This window comes from Anas acuta, chromosome 2, assembly GCF_963932015.1.
Source record: "Anas acuta chromosome 2, bAnaAcu1.1, whole genome shotgun sequence".
In the NCBI taxonomy this organism is placed as follows: Eukaryota; Metazoa; Chordata; class Aves; order Anseriformes; family Anatidae; genus Anas; species Anas acuta.
This window is the reverse complement of record NC_088980.1, coordinates 127369607-127383584: the sequence shown is the minus strand read 5'-3', so window position 1 is coordinate 127383584 and position 13978 is coordinate 127369607. Positions and strand designations below refer to the sequence as shown.

At 35.1% G+C, this 13978-nt stretch overlaps 1 long non-coding RNA gene across 1 annotated transcript in view; it reads right to left on the bottom strand.

The window, feature by feature from the left end:
• LOC137851216 (uncharacterized) overlaps positions 1-13978 on the bottom strand; it is a 44026-nt gene that overhangs the window by 2118 nt on the left and 27930 nt on the right. The window contains exons 3-4 of the long non-coding RNA XR_011093076.1: positions 11871-12036; positions 9097-9234 (exon numbers count right to left, since the gene is read on the bottom strand). This is a non-coding gene — a long non-coding RNA (uncharacterized lncRNA). The remainder of the gene's footprint in view (positions 1-9096; positions 9235-11870; positions 12037-13978) is intronic.

Sequence of the window (13978 nt, the reverse complement as noted above, 5' to 3'; positions counted from 1 at the left end):
TAAAAGAAGAACATTAAAAGTTTTGAACAATTAGTTATTGTGAACTTCTCTAAATAACTATGTTTATCCAAACATCTAGATACATCTGTACTATTGCATGTTTCATCCACCCACCAACTCTATATAGATACTTATATTACTGTAAACAATTAATCTAGCATATAAATGCATGGCATTTTAAACCACATAAAATCACATAGGAGTAGAGAAAAACAGCAAGAATGTCTGTGCTGTGAATAAATTTTAGAGTAGTAACACTTAGACATAGATTCATTGTATCATATATATATACAGGAAGGCAAAGTGTTGCATGCTATCTGATTCAGGGGAGTAAAGTATAGCTGCTACAGAGAAATATTCTCTGTGTTCTCCTGCTGACATGATTCAACCCTGGTCCATAGGGATCACCACCTATTCACCTGGAGTTAGGCTAAGACCAGCAACACATTTCACATAGGCCACTGATAACAGTCACATGGCAGCAACCTTCAGTCACAACTGACTGAGGTCAGACTGAAACTGGTCACTTAGAGGTTAAAGGTTCTGTATTCTATTACCAGTTGTAGCCATCCAGTCACCACACTATAAATATTTAATATAATTACACTTTGCTCCTCATAAACTTCATTCATTCATGGATGCCACTAGTTTCCAATTTCTTGGTGACAGAAACTGAAACTCAGCTGAAACAGAACCTAAATGTCTTGCTTTCCTTTTCTTTAGATTAATTCATATTGTAATTCCCTCCAATTTGAAAATACATATACAGAAGTGTAGCTCCTGTAAAATGGAAAAAGGTCTGTTTCACATTCTGGACAACATCAAATGTCTGTCTCTGTTTACTTTCTTCCTACAAATTCCCTGAAGTGACACATTGAATTATAGAGTAAATCTTCTGTGCCATAAATAAGAACATGGTCCTGGCTGGAGGAGGGAGAATTAAGAAAGTATTTTCACACATTAGTGATGACAACATGTAATTGACTTGTTGCTCTGTTTTGTTATGCTACGCAGTGGTTATGCTGTCATCAATGACTTATGAAATTAACTCACTCTCTTTGCATGTATGTCGTCTTTGAAAGGGTAAAGAAAAAGTGGCTTAAACAACCCTGGAAATATTTGACGTGTATGCTGTCAGCACTTTAGAAATATGGTGAAAAAACACAACAAAAACATGCAAAATGTGTTTGTTTTGCATTATTCAGTTTAATTTTTACAGAATTTTCATTCTTTACATGAATGAATCACAATGGAACAGGTCATCTTGAATGTAATCACACAGTATATGCAGGACATCAAGCCCAGTCAACATGGGTTCATGAAAGGCAAGTCCTGCCTGACCAACCTCATCTTCTTCTACGACTGGGTGACTTCCGTGGTGGATGAGGGAAAGGCTGTTGATGTAGTCTACCTATATTTCAGTAAGGCCTTTGACACGGTCTTCCATAGTATTCTCCTGGAGAAGATGGAAGCCCATGGTTTGGACAGGTACACTCTTTGCTGGGTTAAAAACTGGCTGGATGTCCGGGCCCAGAGAGTGCCGGTGAATGGAGTGAAATCCATCTGGTGACAGGTCACCAGTGGTGCTCCTCAGGTGTCTGTGTTGGGGCTCATCCTCTTTAATTTCTTTATTGATGACTTGGATAAGGGAATTGAGTGCACCCTCAGTAAGTTTGCATATGACACCAAGTTGGGGGGATATATTGATGTGCTGAAGGGTAGGAAGGCCCTACAGAGGGATCTGGACAGGATGGCAATGGGCCAATAGAATGAGGTTCAATATGGCTAAGTGCTTAGTCCTGCATGTTGGTCACAACAAACCCCATGCAGCACTACATGACTGGGGGAGAGTGGCTCAAAACCTGTGCAGAGGAAAAGGATCTGGGGATGCTGGTCGATGCTCACCTGAACATGAGCCAGCAGTGTGCTCAGGTGGCCAAGAAGGCCAATGGCATCCTGGCTTGTATCAGGAATAGTGCAGCAAGCAGGACCAGGGAGTTAATTGTCCCCTCGTACTCTGCTCTGGTGAGGCTGCAGCTTGAGTACTGTGTTCAGTTTGGGGCCCCTCACTACAAGAAGGACATCGAGGCCTTAGAGCATGTCCACAGAAGAGCCGGGAAGATGATGAATGGTCTGGAACACAAGTCCTATAAGGAGCGGCTGAGGGGAGTGGGGTTGTTTAGTCTGGAGAAGAGGAGGCTCAGGGGATAGCTTATTGCTCTCTACGGCTACCTGAAAGAAAGTTGTGGGGAGCTGAGGGTTGGCCTCTTGTCATAGATGACCAGTGATAGGACTAGAGGGAATGGCTTCAAGTTGCCCCAGGGGAGGTATAGGTTGGAAATTAGGAGACATTTCTTCTCAGAAAGAGTGCTCAGGCATTAGATCATGTTGCTCAGGGAGGTGGTGGTGTCACCATTCCTGGAGGAATGCCCGTGGAGGAGCCCTCAGTGGAGCAGGGGAATGTGGCCTGGAAGAGGCTGCAGCCCATGGAGATCCCCCACAGGAGCAGGTCATGAGCTGGAGCTGCAGCCCATGGAGAGGATCCCATGCAGGAGCAGGGGACATGGAGGGAGCTGCCACCCATGGGGGACCCATTTTGAAAATGTTTGCTTCTGACGGACATGCCCCGTGTTATGGACCCATGATGGAGCAGTTCTTAAAGAGTTGCTGCCTATGGGCAGACACCCTAGGATCAGTTCAGGAGGGACCCCCCTGGAAGGGACCCCGTATTGGAGCAAGGGCAGAGAGTGACCATGAAGGAGCAGCAAAGATGAAATGCTATGGACTGATCACAGCCCCCATTCCCCGCTCCCCTACACCCTTGAGGGGGAGGACATAGAAGAGGGTGGATTGGGGGGAAGGTGTTTTTAGGTTCTTGTTTGTTTGTTTCTCACTTTTTTAGCTTGTTAGTAATAGGTAACAAATTTTATTAATCTTTCTATGCTGAATCTTTTCCCTGTGGCAATAATTGTTGAGCGATCTCCCTGTCCTTATCACAACCATTGTAGCGTTTTTGTTGTATTTTCTCCCCCCTTTCCTTTTTCCCCAGTGTATTTTCTCTCTCTTTCCTTTGAGGAGGGGGAGTGAGAGAGCAGTTGTGGAGCTCAACTACCCAGCTGCCCACCACATCTCTTGTGAAAATTGAGCTGACTTCTTCACCTAGAACGAGAAACCTAACAGTGTGAAAAACAATGATCTTCTGTTTGTGAGAAAGTACACCAAGTGTAATCATACTTGGAACAAAAATAAAAATAAAAATGACGACGAGACATCGGGTACATATAACCAATTGGTCCTAAGAGGGTCAGATACTATTTTATGGGAGTGGTTAGACAGCAAATAAATGAGATTCTGCAGGATCTAGGAAAGCACTCATTACCAAGAATCATTCTACAAACCTGCATAGTACAGATTGAATTTTTGAATGTTCACTGAGACAGAAATGTGTTAACAGAATCTTCATTTTCTTCACACTGAACATTTCTTCTGAAAAGAAATAAATCACTAGGAAAAATAAAGATCATGTGAAAGCTTGAACTGTTAGTGAACCCATCAGAAAGCAAAACAGAAATAACAACACTGAGATAACTGTTTCTCTATGTAAAATATATGTCCCCCAGTAGTCAGGAACTACAGACTGGTCTTTCCTGAAGAACCCAAGAAAGCTTGCCATCCTGAACTTGAGTGTCAGATAATAAAAGCTCAGTTAGAAGTCCAGAACAACAGATCAGCTTCTGTGTATATAACAAACAAAACAAACAAACAAACATACAAAAACAGCACTGAAAGAAGTGGTATGTCTTACATAAACCTATGTTCTACATATCATTTTGTCAAACGTGCAAGGAATGAACACATTCTTTAAGTGTCATCTAAAAAGGAAAAGGTTCTACAAGTTCACATGATAAGGCATACTTCCTCCCACACACTGAGTGTTTAGTCAGAGAGCTCTGATTTTTCCACCTCCTAAGTTTAAAAAAAAATGAAAGATAAAGCTTTTCTAAAAAACTTCTGCTGCAGAGAAAATATTTCTGGTTTGAAAGACAGAGCTCACCAGTGACAGAAAGGCAAAAGTGAATTCTTGGAAAATGCCAAGGAGCCATACAGACACTCATGGCCAAATGGATTTCTCCTGTGCAGAGGAAATGCATGGAGGTGGAGTACTGAAGCAGAGTATCTGGTAACTGAAACAAGATGAGGTGTATCCATGCACAGGGCATAAAAAAGGCAAGTTGCAAATATATTCTATCTGAACATCAAAAAAATGTATTGTCTCAAAGGATATGACATACATTTATTGTTTTTATGTAGGAATATAGACTCTTGCCTGAAGACCACATTGCAGTTTTACAAATCACAAGTATTCAATTTTTCTTTATAAGAAAGATAGAAATAAATTTTAGATATGTTTATTAAACAATTTGCTAATAAAGAATTTCTGAAAGTTTTCTGTAACTTCTTTCTTTTTCAATCTGATACTTCATCTAATGAAAAGGGTCTTTACCTTATATGCAAGACACACTAAATGTGAGTACTGCTCTGATAGTAAATGAGAAGTCTCTTCTGCTTCAGAAAAGTAGGTATGACACAAAATAATAATAATAATAATAATAATAATAATAATAATAATAATAATAATAATAATAATAATAATAATATACAGTATATATCATATACTACATATCATATACTATTTATTAATTATTAATTATTAGCAATATAATACGTATTATGTATTGTATATTATATATTATAATAATATGTATAATAATTTTATTATATATTGTATATTATAATAATATAATATTATTATATAATATATAATAATATATTATATATATATAATAATTATATAATAATAATAATAATAATTATTATTATTATTATTATTATTGTTATTATTGTTATTATTATTAGACATTATAATACAGAAGCCATTCCAGTCTTACTGAATTAATTTTTATGTGGAAACCTTCACTATCCCAAATACAGTATAAGCCTCAAAAATGATCTTAATTACTTTTATGAGAAATTTTTTCTAATTCTATTTGAGAATATTACCAAATTAGAAACAGTGTGTTATATCATATATCTAAAGTCATAAAAACAGAGTCATGGAGAATATCAGAAGATCAGAACAATGATATGAGCCTAGTAAGCTAGTCACTGAAAACACAACACATGGAATTGGTACTGGTCTAGGCAATGATAACAATTCTTGCATCATCCTTTGTAAGAAACTGGAAAATTCTCTCCAGGACACCTTGCAAACAAAAGCAAATAACTGCCTAAAGACAGACAGGATTTATTATGGGATACCAGGCAAAAGAATTTGGGGATCATGTAGAACTTGATTTGAAGTGTTCTAAGTGGATTGTTGGAGAATACAAGAGTGCTCTCTTATAGGAAAAGAGAATTTACAGATTATAGAAAGTCAGGAGGGAATCAGTATAAGGCCATTGGTGCTGTCTATGTTTGTATGTGTGCTGTTTTATGTTTGTATTGATCTGTGTGGCCAGAAGCGTATCTATGTATATACATTGTATGTATGTGGGTTTGTGGGCCTGTTGTGAATTTCTACTCATCCTTACTGCTGACTCAATCTGGGGACATCACCACAGCAGTTTCAATTCTATTGAAAAAACGAAATACAGTATGTCCAAAAGTTACTTTGCCTAACAAAACAAAACAAAACAATACAAAAAAACTACAACAAAACAAAAAAACACACGGGAGTTGGAAAAATACTCAAATTTGTTAGTTAGAAAAGATGTCTTCATATTTCAAGGGATTCTTAACTGCTGAAATACATCTGTGGAGAGGTAGTTTAAATCTCTGTAAAAGAAAATTATCACTTTTCAACAGATGTATAACAGACCAAAACAACACACAGCTGAGAGATATCAGCTATGATCTACTCTATGCCTTTGTAAGGAAAAACAAAGATTGTGAGATACCAGGGCAAGGTGATTTCCATCCTGTTCTGTTTCATCTTTTTTTTTTTTTTTTTTTTTTTTTTCCCAAGGACTCTGCAATTAGTAAATAAAAGGGAAAGAAATATAACCCAAACACACAAGAAGTGTCCATTTCCAAAATCACAGTATCAAGGGATTACATCTGCCATTGGGGCAATTTTGTTGCTAACCTGCCAGTAGGTAAAAGAAGTGTTAAAGAAGAATTGTTAAAGAGAAAGGAAAACTTTAGAAACATAGGGTCCATTTTCATCCCAGTTATTAACTTAACTGAAACAGGGACAGAGCCCCATCATTCTGCTCTTCCCTCTAAAGCACACTGTCCCAAAAGAGTACATTGAAAAGTCATAGTATTAGAGAGGTATGAACATTTCTTCACATTCATCCATTTTGTCTGCAATACATAATAGCTGTGACATTTATGATGAAAGGTTTTAAATGGGTAGAAGAGCAATGACAAAAAAAAAAAAAAAAAGTGAAGAGAAACACTATATAAAAGCTAGGAATTATGGCTTCAATCTGCTTCTTGATGAGGAGACAGAAAAGCAAAAATGTTTGTATTCATATATTGACCTTGGCTGATATCTGTCGGGTCTATTGTGGAGCAAGTGCAGTTTGTAGCATGCTTTACAGTCATGATTCCCTCAGGAATCCAAATTATTTGCTTTGTTTTCTCCTTACAGAAGGGCAAGGGCATGTAATTTTTTCCTTAGAGGGAGATGGGACCCTGCTGAGAAATGTATATGGACATAGACCTGCTACTATACCTGTATTAATGCTGTGACCCAAAGCTTGGCAATGACCTCTCAGTCCCATTGTACAGATGTGGCTGTTTTCTCCCCACAGACATGTAGGGAACATTTGTTTTGTATATAGAACCACAGAGCCCTTGCTTCTCCATTTTTAACAAAGGTATGTAAAAGGAATTTAAAAAATAAAAATAAAAAACACTCAGAATACAAGTTTCCTGCTTTAAGACAAGACTCATTTGACTAGCTATATCACAAGATATGAATCCTTATGAATCAGCCTTTAAGATTGAGATAATGATAATCCACAAGTTATATACCATTCAGATTCCTTCCTTCTCACACACAATAACGTATCTTGAATTGTGACACATATAGGATATTAGATGTAAATTTCATAGCAGAATTGAATGTACAAAATATTTGAGAGTTCCTGCATCACATTTTTAAAGGATTATTTACTAGTGTTCTCCTCAGTCGCCACAAATCATACCATACCAAAAACTGATCAGAGAAAAGAACACTACCTAGTAAAGTAGCAAGATATTGAAAGGAAGCACAAAGCATGACAATAAACTCTCACTTATAAAATAGCCAGTTAACTCATATGGTATTTCAACTGTATTATTCTTTCTTTTAGTCTCATCTATCTTATGAATAACAATGGACAACAAAGTCTTCAGGGCTACTTAAGTATTTTGGATGACCATAATATAAAGCAGACTTGCCCCAAAAAAGCAAAACAGTGTGTGTTTCCCTTTTTCTGAAGAGATATAATCACTTCTTATTAATACAATAACACATAGGAGAAATTTAAAATAAATGACCACTATCAGTTCTAAACAAAAACATAAATAGTTCATACTGTTGAAAGTGTTGACAGTCACAGCACATGGTTCAGTACATCATTTGCTTTCTGCAAATATGTATCAGGAGCCCATCCAGAAGAAAAGAGCTTTTTTCCAGATGCTTCTTGCGAGTAGCTTTGGATCGTGTATTACAACACTGTAGAAATGTTCCAGGCACATTTTTTAAAAAAACAGATGAATTATTTTACCAGCTGTAAATGTAGGTGACATTTATACCAGCTGAGAGTTAATGCTAAAGAATTCACACTGTTCACAATTGATGTGCTTTACAGAAAGTGAAATTCAGAGACATTATGATCTAGATTATACTGAATATACATTGTATGTAGACAAGATCCAGCTCAGACCATGGAGATGTATGTGCACACTGGTAAATGTTTTTTTTCTTGTTTCTTCAGAAAAGCAGATATACAGAAGCTGATAACCTCGGTTGGTGCAGTATATGATCACTACATGTACTGTCTATCAATTTAATAATCAAAACCTCTGTGCATTTTATTAATTAAAATTATATTTCCCTGATTTCCTAGTTTCTGTTGGCATTGTTACATAAGTAAATTTTAGGTGTTTTTAATAATGTTTAGCAGATATATTCCATCTATCCTGTTGTGAGGCTGCAGCAAGTGGATATTTTCAATTTTATGGAATAAAATGAAATGACTACCTTGCAGTGAAGCCTCTATGCCTTAACCCATGCATTCTGGGTAACAGCAGTGCATGCTATAACCCATTATTTAAACACTCTGCCACTATCTTATTGAAAAATGATGAGGATCCTGGGGGGTTAGATTGTCAAAAACCATACACAACACTATTCACAATTTCAGTGACACATCACTAGTGCATTAATTACAGCACAGGCATTACCAAGTCATTTCACAGAAGGTAAGGTAGCTATAGCAGCTGCATTTTCTAAGATTGTTTCAGCTTAATCTTTTAAATTATACTTTCATTTTACTTATTGTGATATAAATTCTGATATAAATAAATTGCTAATTTTGGAACTGCATACTCTATGATAAGAGTTTACAGTCTTTAAACAGTAAACTTGTACACCTACATTTTGAATTTTGAATTGTTTGAATTGTTTGAATTTAAATAGAGAAAAATGTTCCATCCTCACAGTGCTGCCACATTTTCTATGCTTCAAAAGTAAACAGTCTACACACTTAAGTCTACTAATTTTACTCAATATAAACATGAGACACACAATGGCATGTCTTTATAATAATGCTAAGTATAAGTTCATAAAAATCGTGGTATTTTTATAGTGAACTGATTAGGGAAAAAGTGGTGTTTGTACTTAATTCTTTTTCCCCACCATTAATAAATCTACTTTTGTCTAATTACCATGGTTTCTATAGTCCAAAATAAAATGGGAATTTATTTAGGTTTCACACACAGTATCATTTTCAATATACTTTGCATGTTGCTTTTGATAGTTTTGTTATGAGATCTTTTGTCATTCCTATTTTGTGGCTGAGCTGTATTAAATCTTTGACGTACCTTCTTTTCAAGTTCTGTGAAATCAGATTTATGAGCAACAAAGGCGTCATGCCAGTGAGTTTCTCCAGCTGTAGGCACATTCTGATTGTCCACTGAAGGCTGCCTGTGCTCTTGAACAATCATCTTTCAGTCTTCCAGCTGTGTATTTAAATCAACAGAAAAGACAGAGATAAGAAAAAGTAATGATCTAAATATGCTACAAAGAGGTTAACCTTTCTGTCATTCTATACCATTCCTTACTGTTTAATACATATTTACATCTACCAAGCTATCTTATTGTTCCATTAACTTACATGTTATATGCACCACAAAAGTCTTTTTGTAGTGAGCTTTTTAATAAATCTTTAATAAGCATTTCCTGATATACAACAAAATCTTAGCTGGTAAGACTTCTTATCTTATCCTTTAGCAGTATATACCTATAGTATATCAAAAACATGTTGCCAAAAGATGTTTGTCTAACTACTAGATTTCGATTTTCCATCACTGAAAGATAATCTTTATAGCATATATTTTCTTAACAGTAAATAGAACTGGAACTTCTCTGAGAATATTTTTCATTTTAGAATTTCCAGCTTCTATGTCTTTATATTTGTTTTTCAAAACCCTTTCTGTTGTGCAACAAAAGAAACTATTCTATGTGGCAATCTCCAGTCTGCAAAGGTCATTTATTATGAAGCTTACTGTATACGCCTAATTTTATATTGCATAATAAATCTTCAGCTACCCCTAGATGTGACAACTCTGAAGGTTCAATCAGAGGTTGGATGTATCAATGTTTAATGTATCTCTTAATAAAAAATTAGCACATGCCCTCAATGAAAATAAATGTTCTTGGTTTATGTGGTCTGCTTCATAGGACTATTAAAATGATTTTTATTACAGTGTTAGTATTCATATAGGCATAATAACAAAGTTAACTATTAGGTTTAACAAAGCAAAATAGGCACTGAAACATGTCTGCCTTCACAAGGAAAATGTCTTCAGTCAAATACTGGCAAGCTATGAAGTACAATGAAATCCATTACAAAGAAGAAAGAAATGTCTATGCACGTAAAACAGTCACCCATTGTAATGTAGCTCTGAAAGAAAAAAAAAGTCATCTTTGATGCCGTATTATTGTAAAAAAAAGATGTGGTCATCATATTTTAAATAAGACAGTGATGAAAAAAGAACAATTATATTCCTTAAATGTTGTATTTGGCAAGTTACTAAACTGGCTGAATACACCAGTGTGCAACAGATTCTGTTGTAAGGGTCTCAGATTTAATAGTCAACACTTTATTTTCAAATTAAATGAAATAAATTTTTAAAAATCAAACACCTATTTTGGACTTCCTATAATGGAATTTTTATTTTTCTGTAAGTCAGTAATGTATTCAACAAATATTGTTTGAGAAGGAATTTAAAACCAAACATTTTTTTAAAAAGTTAGCTGCTTCAATTTTGCTTGAAAATACTTTCCTCTCATTTGGATATGTAAAGTAGATTGATGTTAAGTATTCTAATTGAATCTATTATGCAAATGAATGTTCTTCTTTTTTACTTAAATGCAAGATAGCATTTGATGAAAAGAGATGATTTATATTGAGCCATTTTAGACAATAAAATTTCTCATGGTTTCATTTGTGCTGCAGCGGATTTACCATAAATTCCACCAGTATGACAGATTCAATCAGTCCATTTATGAAACAACAGGTCATATTTGCAGCACCAAATATTTCAAGAATCACCAAAGATATTAAAAGTGACAAAGAATACAAAAAGCAAAAAGTACATTCTTGTTGTAAAATAAAATTTCAGAGACAAAAAAGCCTACAGTCTGCACATGCGGTATGCAAATGTGTTCTAGCAAACAGTACATTATGGTTATCATTAAAAAACACACTTCTGAACATAATCTTTAAATAGTATTATATTTTGCGGATTAAAAGGTACATTTTTGAACTCTGTTCACATTGTCAAAAATGAAATAAGGACATAGTCTTCAATTTCATTTTCCCATGAAGAAAGTTTATTCTCAATGGACTTGTCTAACAAAAGCTAATTTTACAGTTTTGATTGTTTTTCTCTAAGATATTTGAGCATGCTAAAAACCACAGCTGAGCAAAAAGGAGATTGTGGGTACCGTGACCATTTCTAAAAAAAGAATTAAACGTCTGGAAAATAGCATGTCAATTAGCAAATTAACTAACTGGCTTTACTGGAAAACTTATATTAACTTGTTCTAAATAGACATTTAATATACATTTTTAAAATCTAAAACATAAATACTCGAGCCAATAAAAGTTCAAAGAAGGAAGCAACACCATTCTTGCTAAAAAGCTTTATCTACATATAAATACTAAACTATATATATGTATATATAGTTTTAAACTTAGCTGAAACATAAATATTGATTTATCTAAATTTATACATATTAAATAAAGAACATTTTAAAAAGCATAAGCATACATAAAAAATAAAATGTCATTTGTCAATGGCTGGGTATTGTTCCCTTTGCTTGAATTAAAGATCATTGAATACAATAAAAACAATAAAAAAGATAAAAGCTACATTCAATCCAAAGTTCCATTGATTATAATACAACTCCTGAAATACCATTAAAATAGTTTGTATTGTCCAGAAAGGAAGAACAATCACAAAATACTTGTTTCACAATCAGAAAGATTAATGAGGCTTACCTTACTATGAAGTTTTATCACTCATTACCTACTTTATCCCTTTGATTCCACTGAGTTGGAGAATATAGCAAGGCCCAGCTTGTCACTAACCTGTGATGGCAACTGAGCCAGCAAGGTGCTTCTACAAGGAGCCTGTAACACACTTAGGTATAGATGAATCTGGTGGACTTGTGGAAATCTCTTGTCTCAGCCCAAAAGAGTCAAGGCTTCTGCAGCTCCACATTCCCAGAGAGTAGCAATATGGAGTTATATATTCCTGATAGGTGCATGCACATACAAAATGCAAACAGTAAACAAGTGGCCAACCACTCATTTCACAGAGCAAATATCCAATACCACTACAGTACAGTAAACTAAGTGCCTTAGGCACTTAGTTTAAGTGTAATTCCCACACCCTGCTCGCTCTACTTTTTGGCACCCAGACCCATGGGTCCTTCAGACCATAGTTTCTCTCTAGCATCTGGCACTAATACTTGTACTCATCCAGCCTGGAGGTTGTTACTATTCGCATGTACAGGCCCAGGTTAGAGACCATGCCCACATACAAGGCAGGTGATAAAATGCAGGGCTCAGTCAGATACATCCTATTGTAAGTTTTATACAATACCAAAATTCTCTCTCTTTTCCCTGGCATCACATAATAAGTCTTAAACCTCTTTATTTTAGAGCACTGCAGGGAGATGGTCTTTGTTGAGTTATCTTGGTAGATGTTGCATCAGCAACAATGGGCTAATTGTTCTCCTCAGATGGTAGACAGAGCATCTAGTTCAGTGTATTCCACTAGGCTAAAAAGTTTTCTCTACCTATCATATTGCTCCTCTGATCCTCACCAGGACACCTTGTTTAATCTGCTAGCTTTCATTATGATAACCTAGCATCTACCCTTCTGTCAAAGTGAGTTGTATTTTGAGTTTTCACTGTATACCTGCATTGAGATTTGTATTTCAAGTTTGATTCTGAAATGAGAGGAGGGATTGAAAGTGTGGCCACAAATGCCTAATTTTCTTAGGAAATAAGGAACAAAATTTCAGTGATCTTCCTTCTATTCTCTCCTTACTACTTCACTGTCTTCTTTACCTTTCATTAACTAGTTTCTTTCCTTCATTGCTAGCTAAGACTGTTATTTTCTCTCTAATGAATAAAATTTATTTCAACCTTCTATTAGTTACTAATCATTCCTGCTGTTGGTGTTTTCTGTGTTTTGTCTCATTCTCCCCAGTTTGTCACTTCAGCCATACAAATATTTTACAAACTGGATTCTTCACCTTTAGTCTCATGGAACACAAACCTAGAATTGTTGCCTTAAAATTTTTTTATGCAGTTCCATCTTTGATTTTTGTCAAACTTAAACCTTGAAAACACACTTAAACTAGTCAAAGTGACATTTTAGGAACAACATTTCATCCCATCATTCTTAATTTGTTTGCTGAGCTAGGAAACAGGTTCTGTTTTTCTTTCATTTTCTCCTAGCGAAAACAGATCATGGCCTGTTGCTACCTAGTGCTGGTGATGTAAAAGGCAAAATAACCTTGTCAAGACTTTTATTATCGAATTGCTAAATACCTGGAAAATTTCTGTGGAAATACATTTCAAAACAGATGATTCAGAAAAAAAAAAAAGTGTTCTAAGACAAGGAGGAGTGTCCTGCACACTGAAAAGATTTGAATCTTCCTGCACTGAATGCCCAGAATAATTCAGTATTGCAAGCAATAATTTCAACAGCACAAGAAAAACAAAAAAAAAACAAAACAAAACAACCCCCCCCCAAAAAAAAAACAGACATTTAATGTCCTTTGTTTCTCCTTTGTTTCTGATATGTAGCTTCAGTAGACTTTCCTGGATTAAATTGATAAATGGACACAGATATCCACCTATTTCTGTGAACAGCTTACTTTTTCATGATTTCTACTGAAAAAATACAAATAATACTTGCAATACCATCAACCCCAATTTATCCTTTAAAATATACTTTTAATAAATATGGGAAAACATTATTTTTATGGTTTTTAGAATGTAATATTATAACTCCATTTTGTAAATTTTTTTGAACAGTGATATATATTAGTTCCAAATCAAAGTCATATGCAGACTGCTGTAAATTTAATGTGAAAAAATGATTTCAACAGATAGCATGATTAGATTTTTTCAGCAAGTTAAAATAATGCAAAAGGATTTGTGTGTTTGCATTTCTGTTTCTG